General features: G+C 47.0%; 32 non-coding genes across 32 annotated transcripts; 16 read left to right on the top strand and 16 right to left on the bottom strand.

The window, feature by feature from the left end:
• Positions 1 to 265: 265 nt before the first annotated feature.
• Positions 266 to 338, top strand: TRNAK-CUU (transfer RNA lysine (anticodon CUU)). Its single transcript has one exon. It is a non-coding gene; the product is annotated as a tRNA-Lys (tRNA).
• Positions 339 to 616: 278 nt separating this feature from the next.
• On the top strand, positions 617 to 688 carry TRNAG-UCC (transfer RNA glycine (anticodon UCC)). Its single transcript has one exon. It is a non-coding gene; the product is annotated as a tRNA-Gly (tRNA).
• A 373-nt stretch (positions 689 to 1,061) lies between these two features.
• Positions 1,062 to 1,135, bottom strand: TRNAN-GUU (transfer RNA asparagine (anticodon GUU)). Its single transcript has one exon. It is a non-coding gene; the product is annotated as a tRNA-Asn (tRNA).
• A 142-nt stretch (positions 1,136 to 1,277) lies between these two features.
• TRNAY-GUA (transfer RNA tyrosine (anticodon GUA)) lies at positions 1,278 to 1,363 on the bottom strand. The gene is given in 2 exon segments: positions 1,278 to 1,313; positions 1,327 to 1,363. It is a non-coding gene; the product is annotated as a tRNA-Tyr (tRNA).
• A 369-nt stretch (positions 1,364 to 1,732) lies between these two features.
• Positions 1,733 to 1,805, top strand: TRNAK-CUU (transfer RNA lysine (anticodon CUU)). The gene has a single exon. It is a non-coding gene; the product is annotated as a tRNA-Lys (tRNA).
• Positions 1,806 to 2,083: 278 nt separating this feature from the next.
• TRNAG-UCC (transfer RNA glycine (anticodon UCC)) lies at positions 2,084 to 2,155 on the top strand. The gene has a single exon. It is a non-coding gene; the product is annotated as a tRNA-Gly (tRNA).
• Positions 2,156 to 2,528: 373 nt separating this feature from the next.
• TRNAN-GUU (transfer RNA asparagine (anticodon GUU)) lies at positions 2,529 to 2,602 on the bottom strand. The gene has a single exon. It is a non-coding gene; the product is annotated as a tRNA-Asn (tRNA).
• Positions 2,603 to 2,744: 142 nt separating this feature from the next.
• TRNAY-GUA (transfer RNA tyrosine (anticodon GUA)) lies at positions 2,745 to 2,830 on the bottom strand. The gene is given in 2 exon segments: positions 2,745 to 2,780; positions 2,794 to 2,830. It is a non-coding gene; the product is annotated as a tRNA-Tyr (tRNA).
• A 369-nt stretch (positions 2,831 to 3,199) lies between these two features.
• Positions 3,200 to 3,272, top strand: TRNAK-CUU (transfer RNA lysine (anticodon CUU)). The gene has a single exon. It is a non-coding gene; the product is annotated as a tRNA-Lys (tRNA).
• Positions 3,273 to 3,550: 278 nt separating this feature from the next.
• TRNAG-UCC (transfer RNA glycine (anticodon UCC)) lies at positions 3,551 to 3,622 on the top strand. The gene has a single exon. It is a non-coding gene; the product is annotated as a tRNA-Gly (tRNA).
• Positions 3,623 to 3,995: 373 nt separating this feature from the next.
• On the bottom strand, positions 3,996 to 4,069 carry TRNAN-GUU (transfer RNA asparagine (anticodon GUU)). The gene has a single exon. It is a non-coding gene; the product is annotated as a tRNA-Asn (tRNA).
• A 142-nt stretch (positions 4,070 to 4,211) lies between these two features.
• Positions 4,212 to 4,297, bottom strand: TRNAY-GUA (transfer RNA tyrosine (anticodon GUA)). Its single transcript is given in 2 exon segments — positions 4,212 to 4,247; positions 4,261 to 4,297. It is a non-coding gene; the product is annotated as a tRNA-Tyr (tRNA).
• A 369-nt stretch (positions 4,298 to 4,666) lies between these two features.
• Positions 4,667 to 4,739, top strand: TRNAK-CUU (transfer RNA lysine (anticodon CUU)). Its single transcript has one exon. It is a non-coding gene; the product is annotated as a tRNA-Lys (tRNA).
• Positions 4,740 to 5,017: 278 nt separating this feature from the next.
• Positions 5,018 to 5,089, top strand: TRNAG-UCC (transfer RNA glycine (anticodon UCC)). The gene has a single exon. It is a non-coding gene; the product is annotated as a tRNA-Gly (tRNA).
• A 373-nt stretch (positions 5,090 to 5,462) lies between these two features.
• TRNAN-GUU (transfer RNA asparagine (anticodon GUU)) lies at positions 5,463 to 5,536 on the bottom strand. The gene has a single exon. It is a non-coding gene; the product is annotated as a tRNA-Asn (tRNA).
• A 142-nt stretch (positions 5,537 to 5,678) lies between these two features.
• TRNAY-GUA (transfer RNA tyrosine (anticodon GUA)) lies at positions 5,679 to 5,764 on the bottom strand. The gene is given in 2 exon segments: positions 5,679 to 5,714; positions 5,728 to 5,764. It is a non-coding gene; the product is annotated as a tRNA-Tyr (tRNA).
• A 369-nt stretch (positions 5,765 to 6,133) lies between these two features.
• TRNAK-CUU (transfer RNA lysine (anticodon CUU)) lies at positions 6,134 to 6,206 on the top strand. Its single transcript has one exon. It is a non-coding gene; the product is annotated as a tRNA-Lys (tRNA).
• A 278-nt stretch (positions 6,207 to 6,484) lies between these two features.
• Positions 6,485 to 6,556, top strand: TRNAG-UCC (transfer RNA glycine (anticodon UCC)). The gene has a single exon. It is a non-coding gene; the product is annotated as a tRNA-Gly (tRNA).
• A 373-nt stretch (positions 6,557 to 6,929) lies between these two features.
• On the bottom strand, positions 6,930 to 7,003 carry TRNAN-GUU (transfer RNA asparagine (anticodon GUU)). Its single transcript has one exon. It is a non-coding gene; the product is annotated as a tRNA-Asn (tRNA).
• A 142-nt stretch (positions 7,004 to 7,145) lies between these two features.
• On the bottom strand, positions 7,146 to 7,231 carry TRNAY-GUA (transfer RNA tyrosine (anticodon GUA)). The gene is given in 2 exon segments: positions 7,146 to 7,181; positions 7,195 to 7,231. It is a non-coding gene; the product is annotated as a tRNA-Tyr (tRNA).
• Positions 7,232 to 7,600: 369 nt separating this feature from the next.
• Positions 7,601 to 7,673, top strand: TRNAK-CUU (transfer RNA lysine (anticodon CUU)). Its single transcript has one exon. It is a non-coding gene; the product is annotated as a tRNA-Lys (tRNA).
• A 278-nt stretch (positions 7,674 to 7,951) lies between these two features.
• On the top strand, positions 7,952 to 8,023 carry TRNAG-UCC (transfer RNA glycine (anticodon UCC)). The gene has a single exon. It is a non-coding gene; the product is annotated as a tRNA-Gly (tRNA).
• Positions 8,024 to 8,396: 373 nt separating this feature from the next.
• Positions 8,397 to 8,470, bottom strand: TRNAN-GUU (transfer RNA asparagine (anticodon GUU)). The gene has a single exon. It is a non-coding gene; the product is annotated as a tRNA-Asn (tRNA).
• Positions 8,471 to 8,612: 142 nt separating this feature from the next.
• Positions 8,613 to 8,698, bottom strand: TRNAY-GUA (transfer RNA tyrosine (anticodon GUA)). Its single transcript is given in 2 exon segments — positions 8,613 to 8,648; positions 8,662 to 8,698. It is a non-coding gene; the product is annotated as a tRNA-Tyr (tRNA).
• Positions 8,699 to 9,067: 369 nt separating this feature from the next.
• Positions 9,068 to 9,140, top strand: TRNAK-CUU (transfer RNA lysine (anticodon CUU)). The gene has a single exon. It is a non-coding gene; the product is annotated as a tRNA-Lys (tRNA).
• Positions 9,141 to 9,418: 278 nt separating this feature from the next.
• Positions 9,419 to 9,490, top strand: TRNAG-UCC (transfer RNA glycine (anticodon UCC)). Its single transcript has one exon. It is a non-coding gene; the product is annotated as a tRNA-Gly (tRNA).
• Positions 9,491 to 9,863: 373 nt separating this feature from the next.
• Positions 9,864 to 9,937, bottom strand: TRNAN-GUU (transfer RNA asparagine (anticodon GUU)). The gene has a single exon. It is a non-coding gene; the product is annotated as a tRNA-Asn (tRNA).
• Positions 9,938 to 10,079: 142 nt separating this feature from the next.
• Positions 10,080 to 10,165, bottom strand: TRNAY-GUA (transfer RNA tyrosine (anticodon GUA)). Its single transcript is given in 2 exon segments — positions 10,080 to 10,115; positions 10,129 to 10,165. It is a non-coding gene; the product is annotated as a tRNA-Tyr (tRNA).
• A 369-nt stretch (positions 10,166 to 10,534) lies between these two features.
• Positions 10,535 to 10,607, top strand: TRNAK-CUU (transfer RNA lysine (anticodon CUU)). Its single transcript has one exon. It is a non-coding gene; the product is annotated as a tRNA-Lys (tRNA).
• A 278-nt stretch (positions 10,608 to 10,885) lies between these two features.
• TRNAG-UCC (transfer RNA glycine (anticodon UCC)) lies at positions 10,886 to 10,957 on the top strand. The gene has a single exon. It is a non-coding gene; the product is annotated as a tRNA-Gly (tRNA).
• Positions 10,958 to 11,330: 373 nt separating this feature from the next.
• On the bottom strand, positions 11,331 to 11,404 carry TRNAN-GUU (transfer RNA asparagine (anticodon GUU)). Its single transcript has one exon. It is a non-coding gene; the product is annotated as a tRNA-Asn (tRNA).
• A 142-nt stretch (positions 11,405 to 11,546) lies between these two features.
• Positions 11,547 to 11,632, bottom strand: TRNAY-GUA (transfer RNA tyrosine (anticodon GUA)). The gene is given in 2 exon segments: positions 11,547 to 11,582; positions 11,596 to 11,632. It is a non-coding gene; the product is annotated as a tRNA-Tyr (tRNA).
• Positions 11,633 to 25,385: the final 13,753 nt, after the last annotated feature.

Raw genomic sequence — 25,385 nt, 5'->3', positions numbered from 1 at the left:
GTCAAATGCCTTGGCAGCTGCTATGTGGGAAAGCTCGGCTTCGCATTTTTGCCCAGAGAGAAAACACCTTCGAAAAACACCTACCGCGTTGGGTTACGAGTCCAAAAATCACTGCAAAAACGGTCATGTACCTCCCTGACAGCAAGTAAGCGCAGGAGTGCTCGGAAGCGCATTGCGTTTATGAAAACAAATTAGGCCGAGCGTTAGCCAAAAAAGTGTTTGGAGTCAGTTGGCAACAAGAGGCCACGAAAGAGGAAGCGTCTTAGCCCGGCTAGCTCAGTCGGTAGAGCATGAGACTCTTAATCTCAGGGTCGTGGGTTCGAGCCCCACGTTGGGCGTATGGCAGTGCAACGTTTTGGCCCAGTGAGTGGCATTTGACGAACTTGGTAGATCTCAGTATCTCCGGCTCGTTCTTGCGCACCGCACAGTCCCGACCCGACGAGACCCACTGGCCTCTCCTCCATTCTCTCTACAAACGAGGAAATGTTTCGAGCTTATCTTTCTAGCGGTCAATTCGTACAGCAGCAAGTTGACCTTGCGCTGGGGTTTTGTTCTTATCAGCGCCATGTGTGACACTAATTGGATAGAGATAGCAGCAGGTACCCGAGGCATCCGTGCGTTGGTGGTATAGTGGTGAGCATAGCTGCCTTCCAAGCAGTTGACCCGGGTTCGATTCCCGGCCAACGCATTCCCATCCCTTTTTGGCCGCGCAAGGCGGCCCTAAGAAAAGAGCCGAGCGATCCAGGCCCTTGAGGAAAGCTCCTAAGATATCCTGGCTTAGCGACAACTGTGGAGGCTTTCTTCGGCATTCAGAAAAAAGGCTCTGGCCTTAGGCTTTCTTGGACAATCGGCATCTACACATTCCATGGAGTTATCTTCTTCCTGAGCCAAAGAAGTGGCTCGGTCAACTATGGAACATCTTCAACAATCGGCCAGTACATTTGCAAGGGTCTCCAGCCGAACGCTTGTTTGGATGCTCAATTGGCAGTCCTCTGAGGAGAGCCAAGGGACCCGCTTCGTTTTAGCCTTCGGGCCCCACTGAGGTAACGAGAAAACATGAGCGTCCCTGGGTGGGCTTGAACCACCAACCTTTCGGTTAACAGCCGAACGCGCTAACCGATTGCGCCACAGAGACAGCACGCCGAGGGTGGGCGCACCGGCCGAGGGAGACATGCAATATAAGTACAAAGTGGCGAAAAGGCTTGCCCGTGGCACATTTCTCGCGTTAACAGACTGCCTTCCGGTTAAGGGGGAGAGAGGAAGGGTAAAAGAGGGCATCCTTCGAGCCGGAATCGAACCAGCGACCTAAGGATTACTATTTTGACGCTACAGTCCTCCGCTCTACCAGCTGAGCTATCGAAGGGTCCGCCGGTAGGATGTCGCCCGCGACTCCTTGCATTCAAAGCCAGCGCTTTGCGTTAGTCCTTCTACCTTGAGTTATTGGTCGACGCCGCCTCGGCCTGACAGGTCAAATGCCTTGGCAGCTGCTATGTGGGAAAGCTCGGCTTCGCATTTTTGCCCAGAGAGAAAACACCTTCGAAAAACACCTACCGCGTTGGGTTACGAGTCCAAAAATCACTGCAAAAACGGTCATGTACCTCCCTGACAGCAAGTAAGCGCAGGAGTGCTCGGAAGCGCATTGCGTTTATGAAAACAAATTAGGCCGAGCGTTAGCCAAAAAAGTGTTTGGAGTCAGTTGGCAACAAGAGGCCACGAAAGAGGAAGCGTCTTAGCCCGGCTAGCTCAGTCGGTAGAGCATGAGACTCTTAATCTCAGGGTCGTGGGTTCGAGCCCCACGTTGGGCGTATGGCAGTGCAACGTTTTGGCCCAGTGAGTGGCATTTGACGAACTTGGTAGATCTCAGTATCTCCGGCTCGTTCTTGCGCACCGCACAGTCCCGACCCGACGAGACCCACTGGCCTCTCCTCCATTCTCTCTACAAACGAGGAAATGTTTCGAGCTTATCTTTCTAGCGGTCAATTCGTACAGCAGCAAGTTGACCTTGCGCTGGGGTTTTGTTCTTATCAGCGCCATGTGTGACACTAATTGGATAGAGATAGCAGCAGGTACCCGAGGCATCCGTGCGTTGGTGGTATAGTGGTGAGCATAGCTGCCTTCCAAGCAGTTGACCCGGGTTCGATTCCCGGCCAACGCATTCCCATCCCTTTTTGGCCGCGCAAGGCGGCCCTAAGAAAAGAGCCGAGCGATCCAGGCCCTTGAGGAAAGCTCCTAAGATATCCTGGCTTAGCGACAACTGTGGAGGCTTTCTTCGGCATTCAGAAAAAAGGCTCTGGCCTTAGGCTTTCTTGGACAATCGGCATCTACACATTCCATGGAGTTATCTTCTTCCTGAGCCAAAGAAGTGGCTCGGTCAACTATGGAACATCTTCAACAATCGGCCAGTACATTTGCAAGGGTCTCCAGCCGAACGCTTGTTTGGATGCTCAATTGGCAGTCCTCTGAGGAGAGCCAAGGGACCCGCTTCGTTTTAGCCTTCGGGCCCCACTGAGGTAACGAGAAAACATGAGCGTCCCTGGGTGGGCTTGAACCACCAACCTTTCGGTTAACAGCCGAACGCGCTAACCGATTGCGCCACAGAGACAGCACGCCGAGGGTGGGCGCACCGGCCGAGGGAGACATGCAATATAAGTACAAAGTGGCGAAAAGGCTTGCCCGTGGCACATTTCTCGCGTTAACAGACTGCCTTCCGGTTAAGGGGGAGAGAGGAAGGGTAAAAGAGGGCATCCTTCGAGCCGGAATCGAACCAGCGACCTAAGGATTACTATTTTGACGCTACAGTCCTCCGCTCTACCAGCTGAGCTATCGAAGGGTCCGCCGGTAGGATGTCGCCCGCGACTCCTTGCATTCAAAGCCAGCGCTTTGCGTTAGTCCTTCTACCTTGAGTTATTGGTCGACGCCGCCTCGGCCTGACAGGTCAAATGCCTTGGCAGCTGCTATGTGGGAAAGCTCGGCTTCGCATTTTTGCCCAGAGAGAAAACACCTTCGAAAAACACCTACCGCGTTGGGTTACGAGTCCAAAAATCACTGCAAAAACGGTCATGTACCTCCCTGACAGCAAGTAAGCGCAGGAGTGCTCGGAAGCGCATTGCGTTTATGAAAACAAATTAGGCCGAGCGTTAGCCAAAAAAGTGTTTGGAGTCAGTTGGCAACAAGAGGCCACGAAAGAGGAAGCGTCTTAGCCCGGCTAGCTCAGTCGGTAGAGCATGAGACTCTTAATCTCAGGGTCGTGGGTTCGAGCCCCACGTTGGGCGTATGGCAGTGCAACGTTTTGGCCCAGTGAGTGGCATTTGACGAACTTGGTAGATCTCAGTATCTCCGGCTCGTTCTTGCGCACCGCACAGTCCCGACCCGACGAGACCCACTGGCCTCTCCTCCATTCTCTCTACAAACGAGGAAATGTTTCGAGCTTATCTTTCTAGCGGTCAATTCGTACAGCAGCAAGTTGACCTTGCGCTGGGGTTTTGTTCTTATCAGCGCCATGTGTGACACTAATTGGATAGAGATAGCAGCAGGTACCCGAGGCATCCGTGCGTTGGTGGTATAGTGGTGAGCATAGCTGCCTTCCAAGCAGTTGACCCGGGTTCGATTCCCGGCCAACGCATTCCCATCCCTTTTTGGCCGCGCAAGGCGGCCCTAAGAAAAGAGCCGAGCGATCCAGGCCCTTGAGGAAAGCTCCTAAGATATCCTGGCTTAGCGACAACTGTGGAGGCTTTCTTCGGCATTCAGAAAAAAGGCTCTGGCCTTAGGCTTTCTTGGACAATCGGCATCTACACATTCCATGGAGTTATCTTCTTCCTGAGCCAAAGAAGTGGCTCGGTCAACTATGGAACATCTTCAACAATCGGCCAGTACATTTGCAAGGGTCTCCAGCCGAACGCTTGTTTGGATGCTCAATTGGCAGTCCTCTGAGGAGAGCCAAGGGACCCGCTTCGTTTTAGCCTTCGGGCCCCACTGAGGTAACGAGAAAACATGAGCGTCCCTGGGTGGGCTTGAACCACCAACCTTTCGGTTAACAGCCGAACGCGCTAACCGATTGCGCCACAGAGACAGCACGCCGAGGGTGGGCGCACCGGCCGAGGGAGACATGCAATATAAGTACAAAGTGGCGAAAAGGCTTGCCCGTGGCACATTTCTCGCGTTAACAGACTGCCTTCCGGTTAAGGGGGAGAGAGGAAGGGTAAAAGAGGGCATCCTTCGAGCCGGAATCGAACCAGCGACCTAAGGATTACTATTTTGACGCTACAGTCCTCCGCTCTACCAGCTGAGCTATCGAAGGGTCCGCCGGTAGGATGTCGCCCGCGACTCCTTGCATTCAAAGCCAGCGCTTTGCGTTAGTCCTTCTACCTTGAGTTATTGGTCGACGCCGCCTCGGCCTGACAGGTCAAATGCCTTGGCAGCTGCTATGTGGGAAAGCTCGGCTTCGCATTTTTGCCCAGAGAGAAAACACCTTCGAAAAACACCTACCGCGTTGGGTTACGAGTCCAAAAATCACTGCAAAAACGGTCATGTACCTCCCTGACAGCAAGTAAGCGCAGGAGTGCTCGGAAGCGCATTGCGTTTATGAAAACAAATTAGGCCGAGCGTTAGCCAAAAAAGTGTTTGGAGTCAGTTGGCAACAAGAGGCCACGAAAGAGGAAGCGTCTTAGCCCGGCTAGCTCAGTCGGTAGAGCATGAGACTCTTAATCTCAGGGTCGTGGGTTCGAGCCCCACGTTGGGCGTATGGCAGTGCAACGTTTTGGCCCAGTGAGTGGCATTTGACGAACTTGGTAGATCTCAGTATCTCCGGCTCGTTCTTGCGCACCGCACAGTCCCGACCCGACGAGACCCACTGGCCTCTCCTCCATTCTCTCTACAAACGAGGAAATGTTTCGAGCTTATCTTTCTAGCGGTCAATTCGTACAGCAGCAAGTTGACCTTGCGCTGGGGTTTTGTTCTTATCAGCGCCATGTGTGACACTAATTGGATAGAGATAGCAGCAGGTACCCGAGGCATCCGTGCGTTGGTGGTATAGTGGTGAGCATAGCTGCCTTCCAAGCAGTTGACCCGGGTTCGATTCCCGGCCAACGCATTCCCATCCCTTTTTGGCCGCGCAAGGCGGCCCTAAGAAAAGAGCCGAGCGATCCAGGCCCTTGAGGAAAGCTCCTAAGATATCCTGGCTTAGCGACAACTGTGGAGGCTTTCTTCGGCATTCAGAAAAAAGGCTCTGGCCTTAGGCTTTCTTGGACAATCGGCATCTACACATTCCATGGAGTTATCTTCTTCCTGAGCCAAAGAAGTGGCTCGGTCAACTATGGAACATCTTCAACAATCGGCCAGTACATTTGCAAGGGTCTCCAGCCGAACGCTTGTTTGGATGCTCAATTGGCAGTCCTCTGAGGAGAGCCAAGGGACCCGCTTCGTTTTAGCCTTCGGGCCCCACTGAGGTAACGAGAAAACATGAGCGTCCCTGGGTGGGCTTGAACCACCAACCTTTCGGTTAACAGCCGAACGCGCTAACCGATTGCGCCACAGAGACAGCACGCCGAGGGTGGGCGCACCGGCCGAGGGAGACATGCAATATAAGTACAAAGTGGCGAAAAGGCTTGCCCGTGGCACATTTCTCGCGTTAACAGACTGCCTTCCGGTTAAGGGGGAGAGAGGAAGGGTAAAAGAGGGCATCCTTCGAGCCGGAATCGAACCAGCGACCTAAGGATTACTATTTTGACGCTACAGTCCTCCGCTCTACCAGCTGAGCTATCGAAGGGTCCGCCGGTAGGATGTCGCCCGCGACTCCTTGCATTCAAAGCCAGCGCTTTGCGTTAGTCCTTCTACCTTGAGTTATTGGTCGACGCCGCCTCGGCCTGACAGGTCAAATGCCTTGGCAGCTGCTATGTGGGAAAGCTCGGCTTCGCATTTTTGCCCAGAGAGAAAACACCTTCGAAAAACACCTACCGCGTTGGGTTACGAGTCCAAAAATCACTGCAAAAACGGTCATGTACCTCCCTGACAGCAAGTAAGCGCAGGAGTGCTCGGAAGCGCATTGCGTTTATGAAAACAAATTAGGCCGAGCGTTAGCCAAAAAAGTGTTTGGAGTCAGTTGGCAACAAGAGGCCACGAAAGAGGAAGCGTCTTAGCCCGGCTAGCTCAGTCGGTAGAGCATGAGACTCTTAATCTCAGGGTCGTGGGTTCGAGCCCCACGTTGGGCGTATGGCAGTGCAACGTTTTGGCCCAGTGAGTGGCATTTGACGAACTTGGTAGATCTCAGTATCTCCGGCTCGTTCTTGCGCACCGCACAGTCCCGACCCGACGAGACCCACTGGCCTCTCCTCCATTCTCTCTACAAACGAGGAAATGTTTCGAGCTTATCTTTCTAGCGGTCAATTCGTACAGCAGCAAGTTGACCTTGCGCTGGGGTTTTGTTCTTATCAGCGCCATGTGTGACACTAATTGGATAGAGATAGCAGCAGGTACCCGAGGCATCCGTGCGTTGGTGGTATAGTGGTGAGCATAGCTGCCTTCCAAGCAGTTGACCCGGGTTCGATTCCCGGCCAACGCATTCCCATCCCTTTTTGGCCGCGCAAGGCGGCCCTAAGAAAAGAGCCGAGCGATCCAGGCCCTTGAGGAAAGCTCCTAAGATATCCTGGCTTAGCGACAACTGTGGAGGCTTTCTTCGGCATTCAGAAAAAAGGCTCTGGCCTTAGGCTTTCTTGGACAATCGGCATCTACACATTCCATGGAGTTATCTTCTTCCTGAGCCAAAGAAGTGGCTCGGTCAACTATGGAACATCTTCAACAATCGGCCAGTACATTTGCAAGGGTCTCCAGCCGAACGCTTGTTTGGATGCTCAATTGGCAGTCCTCTGAGGAGAGCCAAGGGACCCGCTTCGTTTTAGCCTTCGGGCCCCACTGAGGTAACGAGAAAACATGAGCGTCCCTGGGTGGGCTTGAACCACCAACCTTTCGGTTAACAGCCGAACGCGCTAACCGATTGCGCCACAGAGACAGCACGCCGAGGGTGGGCGCACCGGCCGAGGGAGACATGCAATATAAGTACAAAGTGGCGAAAAGGCTTGCCCGTGGCACATTTCTCGCGTTAACAGACTGCCTTCCGGTTAAGGGGGAGAGAGGAAGGGTAAAAGAGGGCATCCTTCGAGCCGGAATCGAACCAGCGACCTAAGGATTACTATTTTGACGCTACAGTCCTCCGCTCTACCAGCTGAGCTATCGAAGGGTCCGCCGGTAGGATGTCGCCCGCGACTCCTTGCATTCAAAGCCAGCGCTTTGCGTTAGTCCTTCTACCTTGAGTTATTGGTCGACGCCGCCTCGGCCTGACAGGTCAAATGCCTTGGCAGCTGCTATGTGGGAAAGCTCGGCTTCGCATTTTTGCCCAGAGAGAAAACACCTTCGAAAAACACCTACCGCGTTGGGTTACGAGTCCAAAAATCACTGCAAAAACGGTCATGTACCTCCCTGACAGCAAGTAAGCGCAGGAGTGCTCGGAAGCGCATTGCGTTTATGAAAACAAATTAGGCCGAGCGTTAGCCAAAAAAGTGTTTGGAGTCAGTTGGCAACAAGAGGCCACGAAAGAGGAAGCGTCTTAGCCCGGCTAGCTCAGTCGGTAGAGCATGAGACTCTTAATCTCAGGGTCGTGGGTTCGAGCCCCACGTTGGGCGTATGGCAGTGCAACGTTTTGGCCCAGTGAGTGGCATTTGACGAACTTGGTAGATCTCAGTATCTCCGGCTCGTTCTTGCGCACCGCACAGTCCCGACCCGACGAGACCCACTGGCCTCTCCTCCATTCTCTCTACAAACGAGGAAATGTTTCGAGCTTATCTTTCTAGCGGTCAATTCGTACAGCAGCAAGTTGACCTTGCGCTGGGGTTTTGTTCTTATCAGCGCCATGTGTGACACTAATTGGATAGAGATAGCAGCAGGTACCCGAGGCATCCGTGCGTTGGTGGTATAGTGGTGAGCATAGCTGCCTTCCAAGCAGTTGACCCGGGTTCGATTCCCGGCCAACGCATTCCCATCCCTTTTTGGCCGCGCAAGGCGGCCCTAAGAAAAGAGCCGAGCGATCCAGGCCCTTGAGGAAAGCTCCTAAGATATCCTGGCTTAGCGACAACTGTGGAGGCTTTCTTCGGCATTCAGAAAAAAGGCTCTGGCCTTAGGCTTTCTTGGACAATCGGCATCTACACATTCCATGGAGTTATCTTCTTCCTGAGCCAAAGAAGTGGCTCGGTCAACTATGGAACATCTTCAACAATCGGCCAGTACATTTGCAAGGGTCTCCAGCCGAACGCTTGTTTGGATGCTCAATTGGCAGTCCTCTGAGGAGAGCCAAGGGACCCGCTTCGTTTTAGCCTTCGGGCCCCACTGAGGTAACGAGAAAACATGAGCGTCCCTGGGTGGGCTTGAACCACCAACCTTTCGGTTAACAGCCGAACGCGCTAACCGATTGCGCCACAGAGACAGCACGCCGAGGGTGGGCGCACCGGCCGAGGGAGACATGCAATATAAGTACAAAGTGGCGAAAAGGCTTGCCCGTGGCACATTTCTCGCGTTAACAGACTGCCTTCCGGTTAAGGGGGAGAGAGGAAGGGTAAAAGAGGGCATCCTTCGAGCCGGAATCGAACCAGCGACCTAAGGATTACTATTTTGACGCTACAGTCCTCCGCTCTACCAGCTGAGCTATCGAAGGGTCCGCCGGTAGGATGTCGCCCGCGACTCCTTGCATTCAAAGCCAGCGCTTTGCGTTAGTCCTTCTACCTTGAGTTATTGGTCGACGCCGCCTCGGCCTGACAGGTCAAATGCCTTGGCAGCTGCTATGTGGGAAAGCTCGGCTTCGCATTTTTGCCCAGAGAGAAAACACCTTCGAAAAACACCTACCGCGTTGGGTTACGAGTCCAAAAATCACTGCAAAAACGGTCATGTACCTCCCTGACAGCAAGTAAGCGCAGGAGTGCTCGGAAGCGCATTGCGTTTATGAAAACAAATTAGGCCGAGCGTTAGCCAAAAAAGTGTTTGGAGTCAGTTGGCAACAAGAGGCCACGAAAGAGGAAGCGTCTTAGCCCGGCTAGCTCAGTCGGTAGAGCATGAGACTCTTAATCTCAGGGTCGTGGGTTCGAGCCCCACGTTGGGCGTATGGCAGTGCAACGTTTTGGCCCAGTGAGTGGCATTTGACGAACTTGGTAGATCTCAGTATCTCCGGCTCGTTCTTGCGCACCGCACAGTCCCGACCCGACGAGACCCACTGGCCTCTCCTCCATTCTCTCTACAAACGAGGAAATGTTTCGAGCTTATCTTTCTAGCGGTCAATTCGTACAGCAGCAAGTTGACCTTGCGCTGGGGTTTTGTTCTTATCAGCGCCATGTGTGACACTAATTGGATAGAGATAGCAGCAGGTACCCGAGGCATCCGTGCGTTGGTGGTATAGTGGTGAGCATAGCTGCCTTCCAAGCAGTTGACCCGGGTTCGATTCCCGGCCAACGCATTCCCATCCCTTTTTGGCCGCGCAAGGCGGCCCTAAGAAAAGAGCCGAGCGATCCAGGCCCTTGAGGAAAGCTCCTAAGATATCCTGGCTTAGCGACAACTGTGGAGGCTTTCTTCGGCATTCAGAAAAAAGGCTCTGGCCTTAGGCTTTCTTGGACAATCGGCATCTACACATTCCATGGAGTTATCTTCTTCCTGAGCCAAAGAAGTGGCTCGGTCAACTATGGAACATCTTCAACAATCGGCCAGTACATTTGCAAGGGTCTCCAGCCGAACGCTTGTTTGGATGCTCAATTGGCAGTCCTCTGAGGAGAGCCAAGGGACCCGCTTCGTTTTAGCCTTCGGGCCCCACTGAGGTAACGAGAAAACATGAGCGTCCCTGGGTGGGCTTGAACCACCAACCTTTCGGTTAACAGCCGAACGCGCTAACCGATTGCGCCACAGAGACAGCACGCCGAGGGTGGGCGCACCGGCCGAGGGAGACATGCAATATAAGTACAAAGTGGCGAAAAGGCTTGCCCGTGGCACATTTCTCGCGTTAACAGACTGCCTTCCGGTTAAGGGGGAGAGAGGAAGGGTAAAAGAGGGCATCCTTCGAGCCGGAATCGAACCAGCGACCTAAGGATTACTATTTTGACGCTACAGTCCTCCGCTCTACCAGCTGAGCTATCGAAGGGTCCGCCGGTAGGATGTCGCCCGCGACTCCTTGCATTCAAAGCCAGCGCTTTGCGTTAGTCCTTCTACCTTGAGTTATTGGTCGACGCCGCCTCGGCCTGACAGGTCAAATGCCTTGGCAGCTGCTATGTGGGAAAGCTCGGCTTCGCATTTTTGCCCAGAGAGAAAACACCTTCGAAAAACACCTACCGCGTTGGGTTACGAGTCCAAAAATCACTGCAAAAACGGTCATGTACCTCCCTGACAGCAAGTAAGCGCAGGAGTGCTCGGAAGCGCATTGCGTTTATGAAAACAAATTAGGCCGAGCGTTAGCCAAAAAAGTGTTTGGAGTCAGTTGGCAACAAGAGGCCACGAAAGAGGAAGCGTCTTAGCCCGGCTAGCTCAGTCGGTAGAGCATGAGACTCTTAATCTCAGGGTCGTGGGTTCGAGCCCCACGTTGGGCGTATGGCAGTGCAACGTTTTGGCCCAGTGAGTGGCATTTGACGAACTTGGTAGATCTCAGTATCTCCGGCTCGTTCTTGCGCACCGCACAGTCCCGACCCGACGAGACCCACTGGCCTCTCCTCCATTCTCTCTACAAACGAGGAAATGTTTCGAGCTTATCTTTCTAGCGGTCAATTCGTACAGCAGCAAGTTGACCTTGCGCTGGGGTTTTGTTCTTATCAGCGCCATGTGTGACACTAATTGGATAGAGATAGCAGCAGGTACCCGAGGCATCCGTGCGTTGGTGGTATAGTGGTGAGCATAGCTGCCTTCCAAGCAGTTGACCCGGGTTCGATTCCCGGCCAACGCATTCCCATCCCTTTTTGGCCGCGCAAGGCGGCCCTAAGAAAAGAGCCGAGCGATCCAGGCCCTTGAGGAAAGCTCCTAAGATATCCTGGCTTAGCGACAACTGTGGAGGCTTTCTTCGGCATTCAGAAAAAAGGCTCTGGCCTTAGGCTTTCTTGGACAATCGGCATCTACACATTCCATGGAGTTATCTTCTTCCTGAGCCAAAGAAGTGGCTCGGTCAACTATGGAACATCTTCAACAATCGGCCAGTACATTTGCAAGGGTCTCCAGCCGAACGCTTGTTTGGATGCTCAATTGGCAGTCCTCTGAGGAGAGCCAAGGGACCCGCTTCGTTTTAGCCTTCGGGCCCCACTGAGGTAACGAGAAAACATGAGCGTCCCTGGGTGGGCTTGAACCACCAACCTTTCGGTTAACAGCCGAACGCGCTAACCGATTGCGCCACAGAGACAGCACGCCGAGGGTGGGCGCACCGGCCGAGGGAGACATGCAATATAAGTACAAAGTGGCGAAAAGGCTTGCCCGTGGCACATTTCTCGCGTTAACAGACTGCCTTCCGGTTAAGGGGGAGAGAGGAAGGGTAAAAGAGGGCATCCTTCGAGCCGGAATCGAACCAGCGACCTAAGGATTACTATTTTGACGCTACAGTCCTCCGCTCTACCAGCTGAGCTATCGAAGGGTCCGCCGGTAGGATGTCGCCCGCGACTCCTTGCATTCAAAGCCAGCGCTTTGCGTTAGTCCTTCTACCTTGAGTTATTGGTCGACGCCGCCTCGGCCTTGGCAGCTGTTATGTGGGAAAGCTCGGCTTCGGGTTTGGATGAGAGGGTTTTGATGACGGTGTTGTTGTAGGTTTGTTTAGCAGTGTGGAGGCAGGAGTTGTATTTGAGAAGGGCAGATTTGAAGAGGGTAAAGTCTTGCAGGGATTTAGATTTACACCATGCTCGCACAAGAGCACGGTTGCATCTCTTGAGACATCTGCTGTCATCTGTTTGCCAAGGTTGTGACAGATGGGGCTTGGTTCTGCATGTGGAAAGATGAGCATGCACGTCTTGGTTGAATGAAAGTATGTTGTTGTAGAGGGAAGTGGTAAGGTCTGGGCAGGACAGGGGTGCGATTTTGTCATAAAGGCTTTCAGTAACAGAATGAAGGAGGGAAGGGTTGAGGTTGTGAAGGTTTCTGTTGGTAGTTATTTGTGGGTTGGCAGCATGGAAGGTAGGAGATAAGGAAAGTGTTAAATGGATAAGGTTGTGATCAGAGAGAGGAAAGGGGGTGTTAGGTTGCAGGGAGTGCAGCGATGGGAGAATATGAGATTGAGAGTATTGCCATTGGAGAGAGTGGTGGTTTTTGTCCATTGTGTTAGGTTAAAGAGGAGGTTAGGTTGAGTAGTTGAGAAGTGGTTGCAGTATTAACATTGATTGGAATGTTAAAGTCAACTAAGATGATGGCAGGTACTTCAGAGGCGATAAAGTAGGGTAGACATGCAGAGAAGTCATCCCGAAAGAGCTGGACTGGTCCAGGAGGCCAATAAATGACTGCGACCCTCAGTCAAGCTGGAGAGAAAAGACGAATGCAGTGCACTTCGCAAAGAGCAGAGGGAAAGAGAGGGAGGTGTGGGAAGAACCTGGAAGGTGCACGCCACTTCCTTTTCATCCACTGGTTCTGGTGGAATGAGTCAGGGCAGCTGGAGAGGTAGTGTTTAATTCCTGGAGCCAGGTTTCAGTAATAGCAATTAGATTAAGGGATTTGGAGAGGAAAAGGTAATTGACCTAAGTTAGTTTGTTGAAGGCTGAGCAGGCATTCCAGCGGACACATGGAAGAGGGGGCTGACTTAAAATCAGGGGAATTGGGATGAGAAGGTGGGAGTTACAACTACTATTGGAGGAGGTAGACAGCGAATTTTGTGGGTGGGAATTGGGTGTGACCAGGTCTGGGTTTGGTGCAATGTCCCCAGACATTAGGAGTAGTAGGAGGGTAGTAAGGCAGGAGTGGGATTTATAGGAGGCCAGTGGGTGTAGTGGAGTGTAAGTGGTGATACTGTGTGGGCTTAGAATGAGCAGGAGGTGATAAGTGCAGTAATATTGAGTGGAGAGAAGAGAGGGAGATATGTACAGGTTGTTGGCTGCAGAGGTGGGTAAAGAAATTAGAGTTTGAGGAGAGAGGACGTTATAGCACAGATTAGTGTGAGCATGTTGGAGGGTGTGGAGAGGGGAATCGAAGGAAGGCTGAGGAAAGTTATCGGATGAAGGGGAACTTCCTATAAAATAGGTGTGGAACATGTCTGTACTTACTTTTTTGTAGAAGTGCCTTAGTCAAAGTGCCTGTGTACAAGTGCCAAACACTTATCGCCGGAGTGACACTTTGCGCAAGGAGTGGCCAGCCAAAACCCTCGCCAGCCGTCCCAGGAAATGCACTACATTTATACTGGGATAGTGTGGGGGGAAGATTCACAATTATTCAATTAGGAGCTGATAAAACCAGGCTTGTGGGGGGTGGGGTTTACAATTGGCCTGGAAAGAGTGTAATGCAAGAGGGGGCAACAGGATAAGGTTAAATGTTTGATCTTGTCCAATGCAGCGTAATACAAAATAAGTGACACTTTCAAAAGTAAACAAACAAGCAAATATAGACAGCAATTTCAAATTCTTAGTAATGCATATTTAAAGTTCAGTTAGGCAATGTAGTCCAGTGTTTAAGAGAAGAGTGGAGTCTGTGCAGTTACCACAGGGTATGAAGAGTCAGGTGGGAAATCACAGACAGGTAGAGCGACTTTTTGTGTTGCAAGTTGGTCAGCTAGATCATTACCTTCTTTGTCTATGTTCTGGGTTTTAGAATGACCTTTTGTTTTCTTCCAAAAAATGGTTAATTCATTATTACCGACTAATTCATCTATGGTGCAAAACAATTTGGCATGTTTAACAGGTTTGTTATTAGATCGCAGCATATTATTTCTCTTCCAAGTAGGCAGAACAAAACTGTTGTGTACATAATTGGAATCTGTGACTATAACAAATTTGGTAATATTATGTACTATAGCAATTTGAACCATCTTGTATACAGCTGCTAATTCTGCCACCTGGCTACTCTTGGCACCAATGCTGTATCCTACTGATACATTTGGGAATTTTCCTGTCCAAGTGATTCCAATACCTGCTACTAGTTTTCTCTCATCCCCTTCCACTTCACAGGGGGGCAGAGATGCTTTAACCACTTCCCGCATGGCCTATAGCAGAATGAAGGCCGGGTGGTGGTTGCATTATCCTGACTGGATGTCATATGATGTCTTTCAGGATAACACCTAGCGCAAGCCCATTTTTTGCCACGTGGCTGTTTACCACGTGATTGGCAGCTGATCACGTGTCACCAGAATCGGAGGCTCACCTGTGGCATGCCCCGGAGGCGTGCAGAGCAGCAATTGGGGACAGTGCACGTCTCTCGGAGACAGCACTTTCCCGATCAGGGTAAACAGCCAAAGAAATTGGCTGTTTACCACATGACCAGATGTGTCCAATCACAGCCGGTCACAAATATAAACATTAAACAGTTATTATTTGATCACAAAAAATTTAAAAATGTCCACAGGTACCTCAGTGAGTACCTCTAAATACTATGGCAGCGCTACTGTCATTACTTATTATGACTAGCTTTCATATGATAATAACATATGAGAAGAATGAATGACAAATTGTGATAAAAAAATCCAAAAGACAGAGATGGTGATCCTAATGTGGTATTGTTAAAGTGCACCTCACACCAAATTCCTCAAGCCATGCATCACACTCCCCTTAGAGCAGTGATGGTGAACCTTGGCACCCCAGATGTTTTGGAACAACATTTCCCATGATGCTCATGCACTCTGCAGTGTAGTTGAGCATCATGGGAAATGTAGTTCTAAAACATCTGGGATGCCAAGGTTCATCATAACTGCCTTAGGGGTTCACTCACCAGAAAGTAAAACACATCAAGCCTTAAGATGTTTTAAATGGCCGTCACCCGCATTCAGGAAAGGGTCAGGGCTGTCTATTGTCTCCAATAGGTACTCGGATAAAGAAAGAAGATCCAAATAGCATAATTCAGTTTTTATCCTTTATTATTCCTAATGACAAACTCCAATAAAATCCCACAATATAATAATTTTATAACATCCTCGAACAGCAGCGTTACTCGCAGCACAGGAAAACACAAGACAATCAAACACAAAGGAAATCAGCATTCACTGCTTACTTCCAGTTGTCTCTTCCTGGCTGTGGAACGTAAATATCACTTATGGTCGCTGTAAGGTCACGGTCAGATGTGTTCCTCATTACAACTTCATCTGAGGGTGTATTCTTAACCCTTGTACACACGGTCGGAGATTCCGACAACTAAATCCATTGGATTTTGTCCGTCGGATTTTGTCCGTCGGATCTTGTTGGAAACTGTTGCATACACACGGTCGGACAAAGTTGTCGAAAAATCCGATCTTTCAGAACGTGATGATGTAATTTCGTTACGATGGGACTACGTTCAGGCTAGTAGCCAATAGCTTTGATGTAGGAATTTGATCTGAGCATGCGTGGCACTTTGTCCGATCGGAATTCTCTACACATGATCGGAGTATGTCCTATCGGACCAGTTTGTCGGAAAATATTTCCAGCAAGTTGGAAAATTTGGTCTGACGGGTATTCCGACGGAAACAGTCCGGTGCATACCACACACAGTCGGATTATCCGACAACACGGTCCGATAGGACACATTCCAATGGATTCTCCAACCGTGTGTACAAGGGCTTACGGTGCGGTGTCCCGGTATGTATGTCAACAGACTGCAGCATAAATTAACCATCCGAGTGCCATAATGCCCCAATCTATAAAGGTGCACATAGCCGGTCATCAATATGCTACTCGGGAACTAGTATGCAGTCTGCTGAAACCTTTATATGACATATATATTTATTTAATACAGAGTGTGGCATATCTCTGCTCAAACTGGTACATTTGATCATAAAATCATAGTACATCTACATTATATTATTCATAAAAAAAAGCATTTCCATTTGCTTCCTAATGGTACATTAAATCCATAATACATCTACCACAATATAAAATCACATAATTCATAGCACATTATATTACTTTTTTTATATATTAAGAAATATATAGATTAATCTTAAGTCAAGAACATGATGTCTAAATGAAGAATAAAACTTTAAGTTTCAAATATGAGCAAATCTCTATAGTCGCTGATAAAACAATTTATGTCTAACTCCACATTTAACCCTTTTGGAGTGAGTGTGTCAATTAAAAAAATCCAGGGAGTTTCACGTTTGGAGAGTTCCTAACCATATTAGAACCTCTCCACACTGGTTTACATGATCTACACCCCAACATTTCAGGCCAGAAGGGTCCTAATTATGATATAATTCGAAGTGTAGCAACACATTATGATCTTTAAAACCCAATTCTATATTCTGTATGTGTTCTGCAATGGGGATCCTCAGAGGCCTCTTAGTGTGGCCTACATACATCAGCCCACAGGGGAATTCCAAAACATACACTACATGTGTTATGTTACATATTATAAATTCCTTAATCACAAATTTTTTGTTATTGGAGGTTGATGTAAACCTATCTAGGCCTCTCATAGGCACAGAGACCTCTCTACATCCCCTGCACTTTCAGCATGCAAAGAAGCCATCCCTATCCCAAAACGAGGATGGCCTGGGATGGCCTGGGATTGTGAAGAACAATTTTTACTACCCTATCACCAACACTAGGAGCCTTTTGATAGATGAATTTGGGTATCGAGGGCAGTACAGTTTTAAGGGTTTAATCTAGACATAAAATATGCCAATGGGCCTTAAAAATAGATTACATTTCCTTATACTGTGATTGACATGAAGAAATGAAGCCCCACTCATGATTTGTATTGATCTTCACTGATGTTGTATCTTTCAGACATTCCTCATGAGGGATGGTCTTTTTCTCATCAAAAATTATATCCAATCGCTGATGGTTATAGCCCTTCTCTATGAATCTGTCTTTTAGCACTTCGAACTGGGCAAAAAAGTCATCAACTGTTGAGCAATTTCTTTTTACACACATTATTTGGCCCTTAGAGATGTTCCTTAACCATAAAGGCCGATGGCCACTTTGAAGAGGCAAAAAACTATTGCGATCAGTTGGTTTAAAATACATTTTGGTTTCTTTTTTTTTTCCCCTTTTTTTATACTCTTTATTTTTCTTTAGATATTAATACAAACATGTATTACAGTAAGGGTATCAAAACATTTTTACAAAAGAAGAAAGGAGAACAAAAGCATCAACTCAAGCAGATTCCTCGGTATTATCAAAGTGGATCTATATGGTGCTATTCAATGTATTATATGTATAATATTACCCTCCCTCACCCCTTACCCTAATTTTTCAACCCTCCCTCCATCCCCTCCCCCTCACTATCTCAACATCATGTTATTGTACACCTAATTTGTGCCTCGTTTTCCTCTCGTGTTCCCCCCGCTCAGGTGGATTTATTCACATGTTATTAATAGACTTGTGGGGGAGAGTGAGAGGAAGTAGCAAGGAGAGAGGGAAAGAAAAAAAAAAAGGGAAAAAGACTTCAAGTGAATTTCAAATAAAAGAGGTAAGTTTAATATTTATGACTAATACTAAGGCCTCGTCTCAGCCTAAGGGGGAGCCCCAGTTTCCCCAACCAAGGTCCCCACATTCTTGTAAACTTATTATTGTTACCCTGTTTAATAAAAAACATTCTCTCGTTACCAACTGTTGATTTTATACTCGCCAACAAGTCTCAACATTGCCATTGTTGGGCGATTAGCTTTCTTGCTTGGAATAAGCATCTTAAAACAGGTTCAAGAGTATCTTTCGGGATATTACACCCCTCAAATAAACCCAGGAGGTAAGACTTGACCGTCATTTCTAATGTTATCTTAAAAGTTTTATTGATCTCATCTATAATGTTCATCCAGTATCTAAATAGCTTTGGGCACTTCCAAAGCATATGGATAAAATCTCCAGGTGACCCACATCTGGGACACTGGTCATTGTCCCACCATCCCAGTCTAAACATATTCTTAGGGGTGTAGTATACTCGATAAATAAAATAAAGATGCAATACTCTCTGGGGGGAATAGAGACAAGCATTCCCTGTTTTAGAATCTGGTCCCATTCCACCATAGACAATGGCCCCACATCACAGTTCCATTTCTTCTTGTTCTTAATCGGGCCTCCCCGATCTATCATTCTATCCCAAAGCCTAGCATACATTCAAGAGATTACTCCCTTAGTCAACCCCATAGACATTATTTGTGTCAAATCAGGAGTTTGGGTCCACTGTACTATTTGGGATCCAAATTGAGTTTGGACTGCATGCCTGACTTGGAAGTATTTATAAAACGAGCTATTAGATTGAATTCCTGTTTCAAATTAGCAAATTATTTAATAACATTACCTACGAATAATTGACGCAGGCGATTTATCCCTTGATTCTCCCATTCCCTAGCTCTTTAAATTTTGGCTAGTTCAACCAGGTTCCTATTGTCCCATAGGGGAGCTAATTCTGATATCCCCTGATATCCTAAAATGGCCTTCGTTGTTTGCCAGAGTTTAACAATTTGGTCTATCGTTTGGACAGCGTATGGCAAAGGAATTTGCCTCTAGGGCCTCAATGAGTGTACTATGGGGAAATCCTATCATCATCAGCCTACCATTGGGATTACCCCCATTTAATACTCCTCCTCCTGCTAGGTGCTGCAGCTGGGACGCCAAGTAATAAAGTCTAGAATGTGGAACCACCATCCTCCCTCCTCCAGAGGCAGCTGCAACGTCTGCAAACAAATCCTGGACTGGCCTCTTCTCCGCATTAGATCTCTAAATAGAGATTCTATTCTCTTAAACCACTTCAGGCATATCCATAGTGGGGCATTATGGAGGAGATATAAAATTTGGGGCAGCCATATCATCTTGACCAGGTTACGTCCTGCCACCAAAAGGGGGAGGCGGCCCAAGATTTCTGCCTTATGTTTCAACTTTAGTAAAAGAGGGGCTAAGTTGTCCCTAAGATACAGGTTTACATCCCTCGCAATCCATACCCCCAAGTACTTCAATTTTTCTACCACCTTTAGGTTGGGAATATCGTATGGTATATCGCTAGCTCGGGCATCTAACAGAAGCAGTGCCGATTTATCCCAATTGATGACCAGTCCAGACATTTGACCGAATTTTCCAACCATTATCACTGCTTTTAACAAGGTTTGGACATCTCCTAGGAAAAACAGCACATCGTCGGCAAACAGTGCTATCTTATCCTCCTCTACTCCCCTCCTAAATCCCTGTATATCCAATTGGCTCTAGTTTCAATTGCCAGCGGCTCTATTGCAAGAGCAAAGAGTAAAGGAGACAGGGGGAACTCTTGTCTCGTTCCTCGTTCCAGTTGAAAAACTTCAGAATACTCATTGTTAATTTTAATTTTCGCTCTTGGATTGGTATAAAGTAATTTTACCCAATTAATAAACTTTGGTCCAAACCCAAATCTTGCAAACACTTCAAACAGATAATCCCACTCAAGGCTATCAAACGCCTTAGCTGCATCCAGGGCCACAATGGCCCTGGAGCCGCTATTATCCACTGGAATCTGAATATTCAAATAAGTTCTTTGTATATTAATACTAGTATACCTATTTGGAAGGAATCCTGACTGGCCGGAATGAATGAGCTTATGGATACATCTGTTTAGACGTGCTGCCAATATTTTTGCCAGGATTTTTACTTCCGTGCATAGTAGCGAAATCCGGCGATATGAGGAGGGGTCCATGGGATCCCTTCCTTCCTTAGGGATAACCACTATGGTAGCTTCCGACATCGAGGAAGGCAAAATCCGAACAAATAGAGCCTGACTCAATGTCTTCAACAATTCTGGTAATAGGATCTCGCCATACCGTTTATATATTTCAATTGGTAACCCATCAGGGCCTGGTGAATTTAAATTAGACATCCCAGCCACAGAACCACGCAGCTCTTAAAGGGTATTTGGGGCCTCCATAAGCAAGCATTCATCTACTGGTAAAGTTGGTATCTTTATGTTTGAAAAAAAAGCTACAGTTTTTTCCCTCCCACCCCCTTCTGGGATTTATATAAAGAGCTATAATATTGTCTAAATATGTTTATTATATCGTAGGGTCGGAGGAAATCGCACACTGCAGGGTCCTAGCCGCCAGAACCTTTGAGGGGGAGTATTTGCTCTGACCAGGGACAACATACGGCCCACTTTCTCTCCTTCAAAGTTAAATTGGCGCTGGAATATACGCTTGTTTTACATTCTTCTCCTTGTGGTCATTTTATAGACTTTCTGAGTGGCCGGATTTGGATTGATAATATACTGTTGTTCCGCCAGCGTCACTGCCTTTTTAACTTCCTCCTCCCATTCCTTCATCTTAGCCTTAGTTCTTGCAATTTGCTGGATAAGAAGCCCCTTGAGAAAGGCTTTTAAAGAGTCCCAGACCACTCCCGCCAACGCCATACCAGTGTTGATTCTTATAAACTCTTTTAGTCCAGTCATTAGTCCTTCAGGGCTGTCTATAATCTCCAGCCATGAGGGGTCAATTTTCCATTCTCTAAAATGAAACTTTTTCCCAGTAGTAACCGTCAGTGTTAGAGGAGAGTGGTCAGGTATCCCCCTGGGACCATATTCTATATTACCTATTAAATCCAAGGCCTCACTATTGACTAAAGCCATATCAAGTCTAGACAGGGTGAGAAAGGAAGTTGAGAAACAGGAATATTGTCTTTCCAATGGATGCCGTGCACGCCACACAAGTCACATAGCCCCACTTCATGCAGGAAACGAGCCAATCTACTCTCCTCCGCAGCCACTGGGCAATTTACTGGTGGAAATCTATCGAGGGACCTATCCAAGACTTCATTAAAATCCCCTATTGCTATCACTGGGATTCTGGGTTTATCTATTAAAAATTATGTCAATTCATGTAAGATCTCAAGTTTAAATTGGGGTGGAACATAAATATTTGCTATCACGTCACGTATGGTTTATTTTCAATTAAGCAATGTAAAAAAAATATACCGACCCATAGTATCTATACAGCTCTTGTAGCAAGAAAACAAGATTTCTCTATTGATCAGGATACTCACCCCTCTTGAATAAAATGAAAATACCGAGTGGAATTGGGTCTGGAATTTCCAGTTACGGAGCAGCGGGACCGTTTCGCTGGCTAAGTGTGTCTCCTGTAGGCATAATAGTCCGGGTCCTTTTCCCTCCAGCGATGACAGCACTATGGATCTCTTACCCGGATCTCCCAGACCTCGAACATTCCATGACTTTACACTAAGTACCTTTACCTGCATCCAGTCTTATAGAAATATAATCGGGCATAACAAAAAAATATATATATATTTTTTTCCTTTTCCTCAAATTCACAAATATACCAATCTCTCCTCCTTGTCTTAAGTGTTTTCCCCCATATATGTGATTCCCCCTCATAACTCCTTGCAAGAAGTGAAAATTTACTCTCGTGACTACTAGTGCCTGTTCGTTATCTTCAGCCCCACCCGCCCTATCCCTCTTATCCCCTAATCCTGCAACCTCCCACCCTCCCATCTCCCTCCCATCTCCCTCCCTTCTTGCCCCTCAGGGCTTCCCCATAGGGGTGCACCGTGACCTTCTTAAATCCCTCCCACCACTTATACATATAATTTTTTGTGTACTAAGCATAAATTGAGCCAAAAATAGGGAGCTTAACTGCTCCCTTACACACATACCAGCATACATTTATTTTAATTTTTTTGAAACCCCACCCATTGCTATTCAACCCCCCCTACTCCTATTATACATGAAATAATCGTGCAAATCTATAAAATATATTTTGTTCAATACCCCTACCCTTCATATAAACCCTACAAAGTATAAATAATCACATATTTATCACAACAAATGTCCCAATTATATAGGTTTACAGATCCTTCTTGTTTTCTTCTAGCCATTGTACTGCCTCCGTCTGTGAATTAAAAAAAAAAGTCCTACCGACTGCTGAGACCCTTAAATAAGCCAGATACAAGAGGGCATAATTTATCTTATACTTAATCATACTACGCTTAACTAGAATGAATTCAGCTCTACGTTTCTGGAGATCCAGCGAAAAATCAGGATAGAGGGAGACCCTGGCCCCCTCAAATCTAATATCACCCACCTCCCTGGCCCTTCGCAACAAAGTCACTTTATCACAATAGTTGAGAATTCTCATTACTATCGGCCTAGAACGATCCCCCGTATGATGGACTTTTGAGGGAGTTCGATGTGCTTGTTCTATTGCAAATAAGGGACTAAAAGAACCCCCAAAAATCTCCCAGAACCATCCCTCCAAGAAGGTTATTAAATTGGGACCCTCGCTACGCTCAGGGAGGCCTATCACCCTGATATTGTTTCTATGATTCCTATTTTCCAACTCGTCAAGCTTAGCAATTTGAATATTTATTGTGTCTTTAAGTAGTTCGATTTCACGCTTCACTGGTCTCAACTCATCCTTCAACAAGCTTACACGTTCTTAAAGCTCGTAAGTTCTTAGTACAGTTTTGCTCAGATCTTGTTTCATAGAAAGTAGCTCCTCCTTAATACATCTTAACTGGCTGTCAAAACTGGAAATTTAATCTTTACATTCCTTAATCGCATTCAGTATCTCTTGTAGTGTGGGTTCCCCCTCCAACTCAATAGACGGAGGTATATAGGTAGTGGTGTGGGGGTTGCTTCCATATTTACACTAGCAGTTAATATTTTACCAAGCCCTTGGCTCTTTCTGTCCACAGAAGGATTTTTCTGCTCTTTATTTTGTGATACTTGCTGGGAGCCCAGTTTGGTGGGTGAGACAGACGCTGAGTGAGCATATCGTTCCAATTTAGTGGCTGCAACAGAAGCCATCTGGTTAGTGTTATCTTTTGAAGAGCGAGTGACTTGTAACCCCTCATGGGGTAGATGCTCCTCAGGCAGTCTTTTCCTAGACATGGCTATCTTAAAAAATTGAATATATCTCTTGCTGGCGTAAAAAAAAAAAACCTTGCAGGGAAAGTTCACAAAAGATTGTACTTAAGTTCGCTTACGGTTTGATTATCTTGCTATGAGGAAAGAAAAAAAAAGGCGCAAACAGTCCACCTTTGTTTACTATTGCAGCAACTCAATTATTTCAGCAGAATGGGGCAATAAACATGTGAGCATAGGCATAAAGGCAAGTGTTCATTCTAAACAGTCCAGATAGCAGTGGCAATAAGAATCCCATGCATCAACATAGTACACATGGTACACACAGTACATAATACAATACCACTTTTAAGATCTCAAGAAGAAATAGGAAGGCAGCCAAATGAGTAATGATAACCTCGTTCCTCACCGCTTCTCCATGGAGAGGGGGGGCATTTTTATTTCATCCCCATGCAAGATATAATCAGGTATAGTCAGGGAGCGCAGTAGGGAATCCAAGGATCAGCTCCTCCGCTCAGGCAGTAGCAGGGAATAGCAACAAAAAAAAAACGCCTCTTATCTACAGCGGAAGAGCGGCAGCACAATGTCCACACTCACCCTCCAGATCAGGTCACCACCTGAAATCTCAAATCTCACAAGATCCTTGGTTCCTCTCCCTTCCTCACGTCCAGCAGCACAGCGGCTCCCACACCAAGCCACCAGCGGGGGGGGCGGGGGGGGAGACCAAGGAGAAGGTGAGAAACAGCTGCTCCACGTAGATAGAGAATCCTAAAGGCCTCTGAAAGTGCACCACTTGTCAGGTGTCCTGGCAGAAAAGTCCAGTGGCCAAGGAGGGGAGGTAGCTCACTCAACACAGCATGGTGGTGGGTGGAGCAGGGTGGGAGAACAGCACCACACACTCACTCCCAAGCTCCTCTCATCCTCACTCACATCCGCAGCTGGTCATGCCCCCCACATTTTGGTTTCTAATATATCAATAACTCTATATATATTAACATCTAAGAAATTTATTTCGTCCTTACTTCATTGACTCGTTAATTTTACTGTTCAAATATTCCAGATAGCCAATTAAATATGATTCTGGTCCTGCCCATATAAACATTAAATCATCAATATATCGTCTATAAAACAGTAGCTCATCTCCTTTCTTTCCAAAAACATATTTATTTTCCCCTTCCCCCATAAATACATTTGCTATACTGGGCACGAATTTCGCACCCATAGCTACACCTTTCTCTTGGGAAGAAAATAGATTGTTGAACCAAAAGTAATTGTGGGAGAGGCAAAATTCTAGGGCATCACGTAAGAAATTTTTTTGACAGTGAGGCAAGCCTTTCTTTGGCTCAATGCCCAATTAAGGGCTAATAACACAACACATCATGCTGTCTTACAATATACAGCAACGACACGTCAGAAGTAACCAAAAAAATCTCACCTCTCTCAGTTAATTTAACCTCTTGAAGAAGTTGTAATAGATTTTTTTGTATCCTTGAGGTAAGCTTCAGTTACTATAATTCTTTTTTGAAGGAATTGAACTAAATATTATCCCAGCCTTGATGTGATAGACCAAATACCGTTGACAATGGACCTAGCAGGAGGATTTTGGGGGTCCTTGTGTATTTTGGGGAGGGTGTAAATAGTAGGAATGTGAGTACTGCTAGGGGCAAGGTATTTTTTCTCTTTCCTAATTAAAATGTGTGTTTGATAGCCATGTTCCATCAGTGCCTCCAGCTCTTTACAGTATTGTGAGGTAGGATCATTATCTAATTTTGTATAGGCATCTACATCAGACAGCATTTCCGCTAGTTGATTATTGTTGAACGCTTTAGATAAAATGACCAACCCACCCCCTTTGTCCGCTGGTCTAATTATCACATCATTCCTATCTTCTAGCATCTCTATTCCTTTCTGTTGTACCTGCAATTGATGCCTTTCTTAGCGGCCACTTTTTCCAAGTCTCGTAACACCAACCCTTTAAATACTTCCAAATGATGTGCAGCCGTATTTGGGAGGATTGAACGGTGACTTGTTCCTCAGTCCACCATCTTCTGCGATTGAAGATGGTTTGGGAACTCTCCAAATACAAAATTCACGGGATTTTGTTAATTGACACACTCCAAAAGAGTGGAGTTAGGCATAAATTGCTTTATCAGTGACTATTGAGATTAGCTCATATTTTAAACTTTAAGTTTTATTCTTAATTTAGACATTATGTTCTTGATTTAGGATTAATCTATAGATTAATATATATAAAAAAATGTATTTCATTTATATATAATGTACTATCAATTATGTGATTTTATATTGTGGTAGATGTATTATGGATTTATCGGATTTAATGTACCATTAGGAAGCACATAGAAATGCTTTTTTTATGAATTTTATAACAATGTAGATATACTATGATTTATGATCAAATGTACCAGTTTGAGCAGAGATATGCCCCACTCTGT

The sequence above is a fragment of the Lithobates pipiens genome, unplaced genomic scaffold (assembly GCF_037356315.1).
Source record: "Lithobates pipiens isolate NorthernLeopardFrog02 unplaced genomic scaffold, aLitPip1_a1.2 Scaffold_18, whole genome shotgun sequence".
Taxonomy (NCBI): Eukaryota; Metazoa; Chordata; class Amphibia; order Anura; family Ranidae; genus Lithobates; species Lithobates pipiens.
This window is presented reverse-complemented; position numbering and strand designations above follow the sequence as displayed.